Raw genomic sequence first — 16,935 nt, 5'->3', positions numbered from 1 at the left:
GTTTTGAAGAGGTATTATTGAGGTATTGAGATTGTGTGAAGTTGATGATTATTGGAGTTTTGGTGGACAAGAGGTAAGGTAAATGATATTGATGATAAGGTTTATATGTATAGACGTAAGAGGGATTATTGAAGTATTAATATTATGTGATGCTGATGATTATTGGAGTTTTGGTGGATAAGAGGTAAAGTAAATGAGGAGCATATTTTTTGTTGGTTTATATGGAACAAGGAGGATGAAGATGGCAGACTAGAACACTCAAGTAGAAGGATGATTGTCTACACACACACTTTATTAAATCAATAAGCAGTATGTACTTTTTTTTGGAGAGAGGAAGTATTTGCATATCTTGGCACACTGACATTTGTTCAGCAACCGTACATTGGATTTGGCTTGGCAAACATTGTACTTGACATGATGACTATGACGTTGACTAACTATTATTGACTGTTACACACTGCTGCCATTACTACTTGATACACACGTCGAACATGAAATTTTGACAGAATTGCATTTACACAGTTAACACTATTCAATTACACAGTAGTACTTAATGTGGATGAAAGATGAGTGAGTGTGTTTTGTGTGTTTTGTGTGTTTTCCCAAATAATTGGTACCGAACTCTCTCCTAAATATTATTTTACTTGTTTGTTGTGGCTTGCACTGACACCCATAAATATTATAGGTTTACTGTTATTTGTGTATTGTAATAGTTAATATGACAATTATCTGATATCATTTGTGTGTTTGTTATAATTTGTATGTTTAGTGTAAGAGCATTGAGAATAATTTTGTAAAAGCAATTGTGTGTGCATTCAAACTGTTGTTAATGCCTGCACCTGTTCAACATTAATGGGTCCCACTTAGAAATGTTTAATTTCTGCTGATGAACTCTGATGAACTGTCTCATTAGTGATAGTGAATATTATGGACTGTTACCTGCACCTGTTCAACATTGCTGGGTGCCACTAATGGAATTTTTTCTGCTGAAATGATGTCACTTGTTGCTGTCTGCACCTGCTCAACATTGCTGGGTGGCACTAATGGAACTGCTTCCACTGAAATGATGTCACTTGTTGGTGTCTGCACCTGTTCAACATTACTGGGTGCCACTGATGGAACTGCTTCTACTGAAATGATGTCACTTGTTCGTGTCTGCACCTGTTCAACATTGCTGGGTGCCACTGATGGAACTGCTTCTACTGAAATAATGTCACTTGTTGGTGTCTGCACCTGCTCAACATTGCTGGGTGCCACTGATGGAACTGCTTCTACTGAAATAATGTCACTTGTTGGTGTCTGCACCTGCTCAACATTGCTGGGTGCCACTGATGGAACTGCTTCTACTGACATAATGTCACTGGTTGGTGTCTGCACCTGTTCAACATTGCTGGGTGCCACTGATAGAACTGCTTCTACTGAAATGATGTCACTTGTTGCTGTCTGCACCTGTTCAACATTGCTGGGTGCCACTGATGGAACTGCTTCTACTAAAACTGCTTCTACTAAAACGATGAAATGTTATGAGACTGATGTCACTTGTTGGTGTCTGCACCTGCTCAACATTGTTGGAAGCCACTGATAGAACTGCTTCTACCGAAATGATTTCACTTGTTGGTGTCTTCACCTGCTCAACATTGCTGGGTGCCACTGATGGAACTGCTTGTACTGAAATAATGTTACTTCTTGCTGTCTGCACCTAATCAAAATTTCTGGGTGCCACTGTTGGAGCTGTTTAAATACTGCTGATGAAATGTTATGAGACTGCTATTTGCACCTGTTGACCATTGCTGGGTGCTACTGCTGGAACTGCCAACTACTCTGAGGAATGCTACTTATTTATTGAACTATTGAAAGGATTTTATGTGAATATTGTATAAAGAGATTTTTTGTGTATTTACTGTTTATGAAATGTTCTGAGACTCTTACCTACACCTATTCGTCATTGCTGGTGCCATTGATTGAATGATACTTGTGTAAACTGTTATGTAAAATCACATTTATGAAAGCATTTGTATTCCTTACTGTATTTTATATATTAGGTTATTGAAGGGTCGGTGCAAAGCCAAAATTTATCTAATTATGTGATATTTACTTATTCATATTATCTTTTATTTTTGTCTGTATTTTGGACGAATTTAGTGGTATTTTCACCAACAATGCTGGCAAAAATACAATCAAATTCTAGCCCGTGGAGGAGGGGCATATGAAAGGTGGCTACACTGAGTCACAGCGCCAGAGATTGCGCCAAAGAGTTTTATTCCGCCGCCTCCACTGGCAGTGCTTGTTGAGAAGTTCCCGTGGGCATTGCTTGCGGAGAGGATGTTGATAGCTTTACTATTTGAGGCCATGTCGTGTGCAGTTGTTTTGATGGGCTAGACAGCAGATGTTGTTCAAATGGGGATGTTGTAATGATCAGAGTGTATTTTTCGTCAATATATGATGGTAAAAAACATTATTTTTATTTTTTTTAAATTTCCTAGCTAACAATGACTCTTGGTCACAGGTTCAGTCAACAAAGCATCCCGCTTGTGTTAATGTATTAGAGTGTAATTCTGGTTTCTATGTGCAATCATAGTATTTCTGTTTTTTTTTTTAATTGCTTCATTGTAAATGGCGTTTAAAGCATCTTGTCGTATTTAGGAAGAACCGTGCCAGATGTGTACGTTGACTCACACTTCCACACACAAAACAGCTACACTTGTGCCTTGTTGTTTCGCAGCTTTCATAGTTTCTGGGGACTTAATTAATTAATTTGTTAACGGAAATTTCGTTTCATTCTTTGTTGTTATTCTATGCAGTCAGATTGCGTACTAATACTAGTCAGGGCCAACCGTTTACGAGACCTCGTAGCCGGACATACAACTACTAAAATTAAAATTATTTGCATAATATTTTATTAAGGCCCCATGCAAGGTGGAAGGAGTATGTAGAGGGTCTATACAAGGGCGACGTATTTGAGGACAATATTATGGAAATGGAAGAGGATGTAGATGGAGATGAAATGGGAGATAAGATACTGCGTAAAGAGTTTGACAGAGCACTGAAAGACCTGAGTCGAAACAAGGCCCCGGGAGTAGACAACATTCCATTAGAACTACTGACAGCCTTGGAAGAGCCAGTCTTGACAAAACTCTACCATCTGCTGAGAAAGATGTATGAGACAGGCGAAATACCCTCGGACTTCAAGAAGAATATAATAATTCCAATCCCAAAGAAAGCAGGTGTTGACTGATGTGAAAATTACGGAACTATCAGTTTAATAAGTCACAGCTGCAAACTACTAACGCGAATTTTTTACAGACGAATGGAAAAATTGATAGAAACCGACCTCGGGGAAGATCAGTTTGGATTCCGTAGAAATGTTGAAACACGTGAGGCAATATTGACCCTACGACTTATCTTAGAAGAAGGATTAAGGAAAGGCAAACCTACGTTTCTAGCATTTGTAGACTTAGATAATGCTTTTGACAATGTTGATTGGAATACTCTCTTTCAAATTCTGAAGGTGGCAGGGGTAAAATACAGGGAGCGAATGGCTATTTACAATTTGTACAGAAAGCAGATGGCAGTTATAAGAGTCGAAGGGTATGAAAGGGAAGCAGTGGTTGGGAAGGGAGTGAGACAAAGTTGTAGCCTATCCCCGATGTTATTCAATCTGTATATTGAGCAAGAAATAAAGGAAACTAAAGAAAAGTTCGGAGTAGGTATTAAAATCCATGGAGAAGAAATAAAAACTTTGAGGTTCGCCGATGACATTGTAATTCTGTCAGAGACAGCAAAGGACTTGGAAGAGCAGCTGAATGGAATGGACAGTGTCTTGAAAGGAGGGTACAAGATGAACATCAACAAAAGCAAAACGAGGATAAAGGAATGTAGTCCAATTAAGTCGGGTGATGTTGAGGGAATTAGATGAGGAGATGAGACACTTAAAGTAGTAAAGGAGTTTTACTATTTGGGAAGCAAAATAACTGACGATGGTCGAAATAGAGAGGATATAAAATGTAGACTGGCAATGGCAAGGAAAGCGTTTCTGAAGAAGAGAAATTTGTTAACATCGAGTACAGATTTAAATGACAGGAATTCGTTTCTGAAAGTATTTGTATGGAGTGTGGCCATGTATGGAAGTGAAACGTGGACGATAAATAGTTTAGACAAGAAGAGAATAGAAGCTTTCGAAATGTGGTGCTACAGAAGATTGCTGAAGATTAGATGGGTAGATCACGTAAATAATGAGGAGGTATTGAATAGAATTGGGGAGAAGAGGAGCTTGTGGCACAACTAGACTAGAAGAAGGGATCGGTTGGTAGGACATGTTCTGAGGCATCAATGGATCACAAAAATAGTATTGGAGGACAGCGTGGTGTGTAAAAATCGTAGAGGGAGAACAAGAGATGAATACACCAAGGAGATTCAGAAGGATGTAGGCTGCAGTAGGTACTGGGGGATGAAGAAGCTTGCACAGGATAGAGTAGCATGGAGAGCTGCATCAAAACAGTCTCAGGACTGAAGACCACAACAACAACAACAACAGTAGCAGAAAGTAACACACTGACCGTAAATGTTAAACTTATACGTAAAAACTGATTACATGAGGAAACTTTCTTCAGCATACGCATTAAATTCGAACTCCAAATAATTTCTGGATGAGTTATTTGTTAGTAGAATTTATTAGAGATGTTAAAGAATTTTACAGTAGCAGAGTTCTTTGACATTTCCAAGGCTGCTTGAAAAAACATACGAAACAATAAAATCGAAGAAATGATGTATAGACAACCATCAAAGTAAATATCACCACTGTGATCATCATCATCATCATCGGCATCACCATCAGCATTATCTGTCCGTTGCTCTATGAGGATCTCCTCTTAACTTTTCAATGTGTTACATTCGTTATAAACACGCACCGAAATTGCTTCAGCATGTCGTGTAAAATGACACCCTTACTTGCGATTAGCGGCTCTCTTAATACTTCCTTATCTCCTGCTACTCACTGAAGAGCTTCCTTGGTCATTCTACCACTCGCCTCGTTACAGGACTGGCCAATTTTTTTATCAGATTCATATTTTGTCTCCCTTTACAGTCTCTTCCTTGACACACGTGTTTGTTCTCGTGTCGCTGCCAGTAATTTCCGTCACGTATCTCTGTATCTGATATGAACTTATGTCCTAACACCATCAACATTTGTCTTCAAACAACAGCCACGGTCTCCATCATGTCATTATAGGATAAAATTTCATTGAAGTTATTAAGTTTTAAAACCCACGATATTTTCAATATATTCCTGCATTTTCTGTGCAACCGCCAACACTACAAGAAAAAGAGACTGAGAGAGTAAACAACGCACCATGAAGGAATTATCCGAATGGTACGGAAATCAGTAAATGTCACGTACCTGTACAGAAAACCAAATAATTACAATTTCTCAAATACAGGGTGATTTATTCAAGAGAAACAGCTTCATAAACTGAGCAGGTATATAACGTGTTGCTTCCACCTTTCGCTGTTTTTAGCCTTGGCACTGACTGATAGAGTTGTTTGATTTCCTACTGAAGGACATGTACATAATACAGTCCAACTGACGCTTTAGATAGTGAAAAACCCCTAGCATGTTAGAGGACCCAAGCATTCTCAACTAGGGAGAGACCCGACGACCTTGGGGGGGTCTATGTAGCGATTGGAAGGCATGGAGACAAGCTGTAGAAAGTATCGTAGTATGCTGGTGGTCATTACCTTGCTGAAATTTAGACCCGGGATGGCTTGCTATGAAGGACTACAAAATGGGGCGTGGAATATTATCGACGCTGCTGTGTGCTGCGAGGATACTGCGGGCGAACACCAAAGGTGTCTTGCAATGAAGCTAAGTGGCACCACAGACGATCACTCTTGGTTGTCGGGCCATATGGTGGGTGACTGCGATGTTGATATCCCATCGCCGACCGGGGCGTCTTCGAGGGTCACTGGTGTCTGAAATCTGACTGGAGTAGAATTGTTTTCAGTGATGAGTTCGCCTTGCTTTGTCTGTACATATACGACGCATCTACCGATCTCCGTCTCATCTGGATAATTACTGCGTGGTGCGTTGGTTCTCTTTTGCTTGGATTGTGTGTTAATGCACTTCACTACATTAATTCATTGTCGCAGCAAAAACATTAACGCAAAAAAATGTTCAAATGTGTGTGAAATCTTATGGGACTTAACTGCTAAGGTCATCAGTCCCTTGAAACGTCCCTTTTGAAAAATTTATACAAGACTGTGCTTAAACTGACGCACAATATTTTTAGCGCAACGCAATCTGACTTTCAATAATCTCTACAAGAGAATGGCCCTGACTAACATTAACCTGTACTTTTCACAAATCACTTACCTCACAAAAATCTTGGTTACTCCCACTACTGCAATACAGCAAGCGCCACTACTGCTAGCTAAATAAAAGATTCAAACTATAAATATAGCAGTTCATGACAAATTTCAAAACTCCGCCATCTCTCTCTCCCCACATCCACCACTGCTGGAGGCTCACCTCCAACTGCGCAACGCTACGCGCTGTTCACAGCCAGCTGCCTAACACTACAATGGCGAGTATTACAACAATGCAAAGCAGCCACAGACTGCACACAGCACAGCCAGTGATTTTCATACAGAGGTGGCGTTACCAATAAAAAAACCTAAACAGCCTACTTACACCCTAAGCTTACACACTACTTAACCTAAATCATCCTAAGGACAAACACACACACCCATGCCCAGGGGAGGACTCGAACCTCCGCCGGGGCCAGACGCACAGACATCAACGCACATTCGAATGTAATCGACAGGTAAGTTCTGTTTCGTACCAACAATAACTCCCGGTTTCAAATAGTTTCAACAATAAAACCATATTACTGCGTAACCTTGAAAAATAACACAGTACTAAAGTAGAGTATACTTATGCTCATTCTAAATGTAAATGGTCATAAAGTGACAATTTATGTTATATACCTTTCGGCGTGTTCATTGCACAGCTTTAATAATAATATCTTATTGTAGTTGATTTCCAGACATATTTCTAAACATGCTCTACTACATGGTACCATTCGTAGTGGAAGCTTATGCGTGCAAAATGTAAACAGTAGGACCCAACAGAAGAAACGATTGAGGTTGAACTGTATTCCATGAATAAGTATTTCTTCCTCGCTTTCTCATCTTAAGCATCTCATAAATATCGCGAGAAGTGTTGGTGGTATCAAATCTCGCTGCCTGACTACTGTGTCAATTCTTATTTTCCCATTATTCTAAAAACGTTTGCCCGACGTTGTAGCATTAATTTGTATATTCTTCAATACATAAACACAATGTTCTCTTTTTTCGGCAAGACAATGATAAAAGCATTTCACAATGGTCTAACGAGATTCGACCATCCTGTGATCGGCACCAGACAGAAACCGTATGCTACAAATGTTCACGTGAAGTTCCCATTGCGATACATTGTTTCCAAGACAACGTAAACAATATGTCACCGTTTTTTGTGTGTTCCTTTGCTCTGATGATCAACACTGAATTGTTGAAAACGATTACAACCGAATTCGAAGCCACTTTTTCTGGCCTTGACCGGCGAATCGCGGCCGACCGACAGCCGTGTCATCCCCTGCCACTCGTGTCACTGGACGTCGTTAGTAGGTGCATGGTGTGAGCGCCTAGCTCTTCCTGTCGTTGTCGCCATTTGTGATCTTCGAGCGGCCACTTCGCTCACTCTATTACCTCCTCAACTGGCACCACGAGTTTCTGTGCACCCCATTCCATGTCCATGGAATAATCCCTGACGGTACCGAGAATCGAATCTGGGTCCTCTGCGCAGCAGTCACTCATGATGACCACTCGGCTATCGAATCGGATTGAAAGGGATTACAGCATTCTCAGATGCCACTACATCTTTGTGGTAAAAATTAACATAATTAACTTAATCTCCAGGGAGAGTATGTATTTTTTTAACAAAATTAAGATACGCTTAACAATGACTAGTTTATCAACGATGTTGGAACATATTATTGTTGAATTTTAGTTAAAAACTGAAACTAGGAATCAGGACTGACTTAAAAGTCACACCCATCTCTGCGTTCCGAAATTTCGTTCGTTACTTGCAAATGATGCAGTGTGGTACAGGTATCTCGATTCTTTGTGTCATTAAAATTAATTTTTGGAATTAAAAGTTTTATCAGCACTAAGAATAAACTATATTAATATCAATTACGTAGTGAAACAATTAAAAACATGATAAATTAACTCGGAAGGGAAATGTCTTTGAAGCAGTACGAGACATTAACTACGAGAGGAGTTCAATAAGTAATGCAAAACTGAGTTCTATTTTTGGATTTTTTTTTTTGAAAGGAGGTCGGTTTTACTCAAGATTTCAGTACACTGTATTATTCCCCACTCTTCTGATAAGAAAGTCTTATTTTTCAACGTAACTTCCAATCTGTGCCACTGCCTTACGTCACCTTAATGGGAAGGTCTTTATGCCCTCATACTATCACTCTACTGGTCGACGTCGGAGCAAACGTCTTGTTGCATCAATAACGTTCCCATCATTCACGTATTGCTCAAGCGGAGTGCATCCTTCATTAGGCCAAACAGGTGGAATTCGGTAAGACCAAGATGTGGGCTGTAGGTTCATGAGGAAAAACAGTCCATTCGAGTTTTGTGAGCTACACTCACGTGCGTAGACAAGAGTGAGACCTTACGTTGTCATGGAAAAGTTCGTTTCCATTTTGTGGTGACGAAGACACTAGACCAAGCAACCGTTATGGTCGCGGGTTCGAATCCTGCCTCGGGCATGGATGCGTGTGCTGCCCTTGGGTTAGTTAGGATTAAGGAGTTCTAGGGCAGTGATGACCTCAGATGTTAAGTCGCATAGTGCTCAGAGCCATTTGAAGCATTTTTTCGAGTACACTAGTCGTTTCTTCAAGCAGACGTTCTGCTGGCGCCTCTGGATTTCTGCGATGCTCCATTTTTCCGCGAAAAGAAACTCAATGTCATCTATCTGCTTGGAACGCACCTCCGCTACAGACGCCATTTCGAACGCTACGTATAGCGCCGTCACCCATAGCCAATTTCATGAAACTATAGGAGCTGAAGCGGTAGTATTCAACGATGTCCCACAACAAATTTCGCATTTTTTTCGAAACCGGAATTGGCCGACAAAATGTTTTGCATTACTTATTGATAGCCCCTTGTATATTAACCACATTAGAGAGGATGAGCTTCAGTATCAGAGAAGGAAAAAAAACGAATAACAGAAAACAAAGATTTAAGATGAGCTGAAGGAAGTAAAATGTAACTCAGTAAGAGGAATGAGCACACCGTGTGACAGTTGAATATTTATTCTATGTACCATTACATACCGTGAAAACTGGAAACAGCAAACTAAGCAGCAAAGGTGGTGGAATCGGTCAAACCGCGGGGAAGAATAACTGGCAGATGACCGAGAAATACGTTGGAAGAACCCGCAATTCATCAAGAGCTCCCTTCTTTAGGACGAAGACGAAAAAGAAGACGAATAATATCTGTCTGTGAACTGTTGGTGACCAGTTCAACGAATATCTTATTCCTAACAGAGCGGCCAAGTAAAAATGGGCAGTTTTCCTACTTGTTGCCTGTCCATCTTGTGAAGCAGAGCAACTAAATTAGTTTTCTGTTTTGATGAGATGTCTTTCTTCACAGTTATTGTATGAGTAAGTATCAAGTTTTGTATTGATTTTGGTCCACGTACGATCTCTTTCTTCCGAACATCATCCTATCCTCAGCGAAAAGTGCTACAAAACACTTCTTGCTGGACTTCCGTTAAGTGAAGCTATTGTCATCTTTCTTAAGTATCGATATTTCTCATTAACCGAAGGGTATAAATCGCTGAATGCCCCTTCAATTACTTGTATCCTCGCAGGTACTTTCTGCCTGGTATATAAAAAAAAGGATGGATAGCAGATGTAACTAATGAGGAGATTCTGAATAAAATTGAGGAGAAAAGAAATTTGTGGCACAACCTGACTATAAGAAGGGATCGGTTCGTAGGACACATTCTGAGACATCAATGGATCGTTAATTTAGTACTATAGGGAGGCACTGGGGGGGTAAAAATCGTAGACGGAGAACAAGCGATGAACTCAGTAAGAGGATTGGGGAGGATGGAAGCTGCAGTAGTTACCTGGACATGAAGAGGCTTGCACAGGATAGAGTAGTATGGAGAGCTGCATCAAACCAGTCTTCGGACTGAAGACCGTAACAACAACGGTATCTGAACTGATCAAATGTGGTACACACTGAAGACAAATTCACTTTTTGTGTTCTTAGCACTCTTATTGTTGCACATCATTTCTCTTGTCAGATTGTCATTAGGTTTCATCACATCATCTCTAAAAATTTTTATGTAATTCTCAAAATTTTTTTGACGTTTCTACAATCGTTTTCACGAACGTCTCTCCTTATGTATAGTAACTAAATTATTCCACATCAGATTATCTTTCAATTTGTCCATTCCATACTGCAAGATCTTTCGGCGACGTTTAGGTAAATACTTTCAACTAGTCGCTTGATTTAATCAGATACATCTACCTGGTCATAAAAGAATAAAAAACTGTGGTAATATACATTTCCGATTCTCTGTGAATTTATATATATTATTACGCAGTATCTTATTAGTATATGCTAAATAGAACCTTTGCTGCAGCGTCTGACCATCCAATGTCGTAAATTTTTTCTGTGTACTAAAATCTTTCTGTCCCTCAAATGTCTCCTTTTAATATGTTAATGTCATAGTTATATTTCTTCTCGGAGTTTTCAATTAATTGATAAAATCTGTCAGTTCTGTTATCTGTCTCAGAGTATTCAAATGAACTACTGTTGTTCAAAGCTACAGCACTTTCGCATTAAAATTTTCAATATCATCTAGGTAATGAGTTTCGCTACCACTTATCAGTTACTGCAAATCTTAATAAAGGTTTTCTACGTCATCAGCATAATATGAGCACATTGATCCATATACGTCACTGATTTACAAGGAACATGTGTAGTTTTTTCTTAGAATAAGCCTTGCACATCTCTCAGAGATTCATTCCGGGTACAGTATTAGTTATGAATTCTTTTTGTTAATGTGTCGTACAACCAGCTTGAATGAAGCAAGCTACGTTTTCAATGTCTGACACTAACGGGCATGCTGCAGCACTCTAAATACAGTCAAGAACAGTATTTTGTGGAATTCCCTACATCACGTGCAGATTATCATATTCATTTCTGTATTTTTTAAAATTATTGCTACATTCTTTTTCCATTTATTACGCTTTCTAATTAATATGTTTCTTTAGATTCAATCTTATTTGCATCTTCTTCGCTCTTTCTCCTGCTTTTGTAGATCACAATCGTTTCATATGTACTTTCTTGATAATTGAGTGTTACAGTACTATTTCAAACTTCAGGACTCTACAGTTAAATAGCCATAAAATACAGAAAAAAGAGAATTCCTAAGATATTGTGGATATATATACATATAAAATAGTAATAATAATAATAATAACTTCTTGTGGCTTCTACGCTGTAGGTCATGTATCATAATAACGACAATTGAAAAAATGGGAAATAATTAATGTATTCAATATCAGTACGGACATCGTTTGCTCTTCACAAAATAATCTTAAAAGTCCAGAACTACAATCTATTATTGAAACAGTGTGTCGAAGTTTTATCTGAACTGTGACATTGTTCTAGTGTGTGATTATATTTGTTTAATTTTCTCATATTACTTTTTATTTCTCCTTGTTTCAGGTAAGCCAGTGTCATACATCGAACTACTGGCAATATAAATTTTCCCGCAAAAAGTAACAGTGGAGAGTTTATTTAAAAGAATGATCATTACCTGTTGTCAGAAGTGTGTAACTTTTCCTAAATGAATAGCCTCTGTAGGCTATCAGCACATGAAAAAAGCAGCTTGCAGCCTTCCATGTACGATTGTTTCAGTGTCCTACATAGTTCAGTCTCACAAACGCATGGGGTGTCTTACTGTTTGGCTTGTTTCAGACTACTGGTTCCTTGTCACTCCGATTCTGAAGTGTGACACTTCGTTCTTTGCATCATGATTATTCTCGACAGACAATCCTCCGGGCTCTTTTACAGTATGGTCAATATTCATGTACTCTTCACATATTAAGCTGTTTGATATTTATTTTGATTTTCTTCCAGTGAGTTTCTTTCCACTTTGTGGTTGTACGCATGATTTATACCCAAGTGATTCTCATTCTGAAACTAATGCGCTAAACCACGAGAATCTGGCTTGTACACATCCACAATGAGCACATGTTAAAATTAAAAAAGAAATGAATATGGGTAATGTGTTAATCAGAGGCCAGATATCAGACATGACATCAGTCTCCACTGTGCAGTAAGATTTTCACCAGTCTCATCTGTATTAACCATTTTGCTTCAGTATCAGTTATACAGCTTTCGTCCTTGCATTTCATCAGGCTTTTATGCTTCTATATCTATTTTCCAAACTATTTTAATTTTGAGCATAGATGGGTCAATGTGCTGAGGCGTGTGCACTCGAGTGTGTCTGCGTGTGTCTGTGTGTGTGTGTGTGTGTGTCTGTCAGGGAGAGAAAGAGAGAGAGAGAGCGAGAGCGCTTGTGTGTGTGTCTTCGTCGGCGACTTTGTGAGATGTCCCTACTTTGGAGAGCGTTACACACAGACCCTCGTTAAAGGGATGTACCTCTCAAATGAGTTCATTAGAGCAATCCTCCAATTTCGTTTGCTGCGCTTCAAACATTGGAATCGGCTGGCTGTAACCTCCATTAACTGCCGCGTAAGGAACCACACACATCCAACTTCGGCCGAAATTAATTGGATTCTGCACATCTGGTCTCTCAAGACCGGGTTTGTGCGGTGCAGTGAATCGTAATGAAATGGTGTAAAACCGTTGGCAATTCGAGGCCTTTAAAGTAATAACACAGCCACCTCCCCTGATTAACAGCGCCTCTTACAGCACATCAGGATAGTGCTGCTTAATTATCGGGAAAGAGGAACAAAGTCACTACAATCGCCGGGTCATTGTCCAGCGAGAGAAAGAGAGAGAGTTTGTGTGTGTGTGTGTGTCTTCGCCGGCGACTCTGTTAGACGTCCCTACTGTGGAGAGCGTTAGACAAACACACACACACACATACACACACACAGACGTGTGTGTCCCATCCGCAAAACAAAAAGTCAGTGTGACCAGCTGCAGCCGTTCCAGAGGAGAAAATAGCTGTAAAACTAACTTAATTTTCAAGTGCTGTTGGGGGAACTTGATCTAGACCAACAGTGATGTATATTTTTTCATGCTGGAATAACCACAACCAATGTCTGTTGGTACATTTCATATCCTGTACTTCAGTACCTCGACTTCCGTGGAGAATTTCTTTGGTATACATACATTAGCTGAGATATGCTACTATTATACATTTAAATGATCTAATGGAATGCCAAAAAAGTAGAAAAGTAATTTGTAGTTCCTTTCTTCACGAGCGATCAAAGTCCATTAATTTCAGTGTGAATAGACACTAATAATTCCTTACAAGCAATATTAGTTGAGATTTTGAATCACTGCGTATTAATCTGAATTATTAGACACAGTTCTTGCGTTTCCCTCCGTGTCTACAGAAGAGTTCCATAACGTGTGTCGATTGAAATTTGTTCGTTCATATTGCGTAGTTTACCATGGTCTTTAGTGTGAATAGGACCTGTGATTGCTGTGTGCAGAAGTAGGAGGACAATGCCAACGTCACGCCACTTTGCATTGTTGCCAAATCTATTCAAGATGGCAGATCCAGGATGGTGGCGGTAGATGTGACAACATCGCAATGACGTTATAGTGGGAAGTCCAAATTTTGGTGGTTCAAAAAATGGTTCAAATGGCTCTGAGCACTATGGGACTCAACTTCTGAGGTCATTAGTCCCCTAGAACTTAGAACTAGTTAAACCTAACTAACCTAAGGACATCACAAACATCCATGCCCGAGGCAGGATTCGAACCTGCGACCGTAGCGGTCTTGCGGTTCCAGACTGCAGCGCCTTTAACCGCATGGCCACTTCGGCCGGCAAATTTTGGTGGAAAATAGGTCAATTGCTCTACCGCCACTAGCCTAAACTATCCAACCATAACATATTCCTTGTAATTGGTGGGAAAATTACTCAGTCTGTGCTGGGCTGCTGCATAGGATGGATGTAAGTCTTTATATTGGATGAATTTCTTATTGAAACAAATTGAGTTGTCATAGGCAGTAGCTCCACCCAGAGTGTTCACCATGAACTCCAGAATCCAACTGACCGAGTACACAGTACCGCTACCAGAGGGCACTGTCGTCCCTCCCATGATGTAATCAAAGATGGTGGTCTGCGGAAAAAATGGTAGGAAAAGGACTCCCTTTGTATCCAGCTGCTGGAGAGGAAGGAGTGTACTTTTCTTGGTTTCACGGGAAAGTTGGAACAATTTACTTATTGAATATGTGGAATAATATGTGGAAGTCACTGGATGTATATTTCGCATGAGTCATATCAACGAGGTAAGGCTGGCACCAACAGTCTGACAAGGGGAGTGCCAGGGTTGGGAAATGAAATTCGGAGTGGGACGGCACGTATTTGCAGCACCACCCCAAAGTGTTACAGTGCCCCAGCCATACGGCCAGACGGCCAGCCATTCACGAGAAAAACGCTCCGAAACTTTCAGTCCTACAGTATACAAAACCCATGCGTCCGCTCACTGAACCGAATGGCGCGGTGACCGATGCAATATTGGTAACAATTCGTGCTTCGTATTTTCAAAGTATCTATTTGATTTTCCTTATTAAAAAAATACAATGACGTTCAAATTGAAAACTTTTGTTCTTTCAATGTTTTCAACGTTTCCAACCAAATTATTTTCCTCAAATGTTCGCTCGTATTGTATACTGACAATATTTCATTTCTATCATGTATACTATACATAATATCCGTCGAACAGGGGCGTACGTCTTCTATCCGACTAGTTCAGTATTCTTACTAGCAAGAGCAGATAAGTATTTGTTAGCACCCCACTTAGTAAATGAATCGACTTCATTTACTTCCGGTACGATGGACGTGGAAGAACTATGGGCAAATTTTAAACACATTGTAAATCACGCATTGGAGAAATATGTGCCGAAAAAGTTGGTTACGGACGGAAAAGACCCACCGTGGTTTAACAGCGCAATTCGGAGAATGCTCAGGAAGCAAAGACAGTTGCACTCGCGGTACAAGAAAGATCGGGAGAATGAGGACAGGCAAAAGTTAGTAGAGATTCGTGCTGCTGTAAAAAGAGCGATGCGCGAAGCATACAACCACTACCACCATCATTCCTTAGCAGAAGATCTTGCTGAAAACCCAAGGAAATTCTGGTCTTACGTAAAATCGGTAAGCGGGTCGAAGGTTTCCATCCAGTCACCTACTGATCAGTCTGGCCTGGCAAAGGAAGACAGCAAAACGGGAGCTGAAATTTTAAATTTAGCATTTGAGAAATCTTTCACGCAGGAGGATTGTACAAACATACCGCCGTTTGAGTCTCGTACAGATTCCCGAATGGAGGACATAGTGATAGACGTCCCTGGGGTTGTGAAGCAGCTGGATGGGTTGAAAATAAATAAACCGCCAGGTCCTGATGGGATCCCAATTCGGTTTTACAGAGAGTAGTCTACTGCATTGGCTCCTAACTTAGCTTGCATTTATGGCTAATCTCTTGCCCAACGTAAAGTCCCGAGCGACTGGAAAAAAGCGCAGGTGACGCCTGTATATAAGAAGGGTAGAAGGACGGATCCTCAAAATTACAGACCAATATCCTTAACATCGGTTTGTTGCAGAATTCTCAAACATATTCTCAGTTCGAATATAATGAATTTCCTTGAGAGAGAGATGTTGCTGTCCATGCATCAGCACGGCTTTAGGAAGCATCGCTCCTGCGAAACGCAACTCGCCCTTTTTTCACATGATATCTTGCGAACCATGGATGAAGGGTATCAGAGGGATGCCATATTCCTTGACTTTCGGAAAGCTTTTGACTCGGTGCCCCACTGCAGACTCCTAACTGAGGAGGGTGGATAGCAATGTGCGGCTGTTTGCTGATGATGCTGTGGTGTACGGGAAGGTGTCGTCGTTGAGTGACTGTAGGAGGATACAAGATGACTTGGATAGGATTTGTGATTTGTGTAAAGAATGGCAGCTAACTCTAAATATAGATAAATGTAAAGTAATGCAGATGAATAGGAAAAAGAATCCCGTAATGTTTGAATACTCCATTAGTAGTGTTGCGCTTGACACAGTCGCGTCGATTACATATTAGTGTGTAACATTGCAGTGCGATATGAAGTGGGACAAGCATGTAGTGGTAGTTTTGGGAAGGCGGATAGTCGTCTTCGGTTCATTGGTAGAATTGTGGGAAGATGTGGTTCATCTGTAAAGGAGACCGCTTATAAAACACTAATACGATCTATTCTTGAGTACTGCTCGAGCGTTTGGGATCCCTATCAGGTCGGATTGAGGGAGGACATACAAGCAATTCAGAGGCGGGCTGCTAGATTTGTTACTAGTAGGTTTGATCATCACGCGAGTGTTATGGAAATTCTTCAGGAACTCGGATGGGAGTCTCTGGAGGAAAGGAGGCGTTCTTTTCGTGAACCGCTACTGAGGATATTTAGAGAACCAGCGTTTGAGGCTGACTGCAGCACAGTTTTATTGCCGCCAACTTATATTTCGCGGAAAGACCACAAAAATAAGAGAGATTAGGGCTCGTACAGAGGCATATAGGCAGTCATTTTTCCCTCGTTCTGTTTGGGAGTGGAACAGGGAGAGGAGATGCTAGTTGTGGTACGAGGTACCCTCCGCCACGTACTGTATGGTGGATTGTGGAGCATGTATGTAGATGTAGATG

Source organism: Schistocerca nitens, chromosome 4, assembly GCF_023898315.1.
Source record: "Schistocerca nitens isolate TAMUIC-IGC-003100 chromosome 4, iqSchNite1.1, whole genome shotgun sequence".
Classification (NCBI taxonomy): Eukaryota; Metazoa; Arthropoda; class Insecta; order Orthoptera; family Acrididae; genus Schistocerca; species Schistocerca nitens.
Note: the sequence above shows the minus strand (reverse complement) of the source record.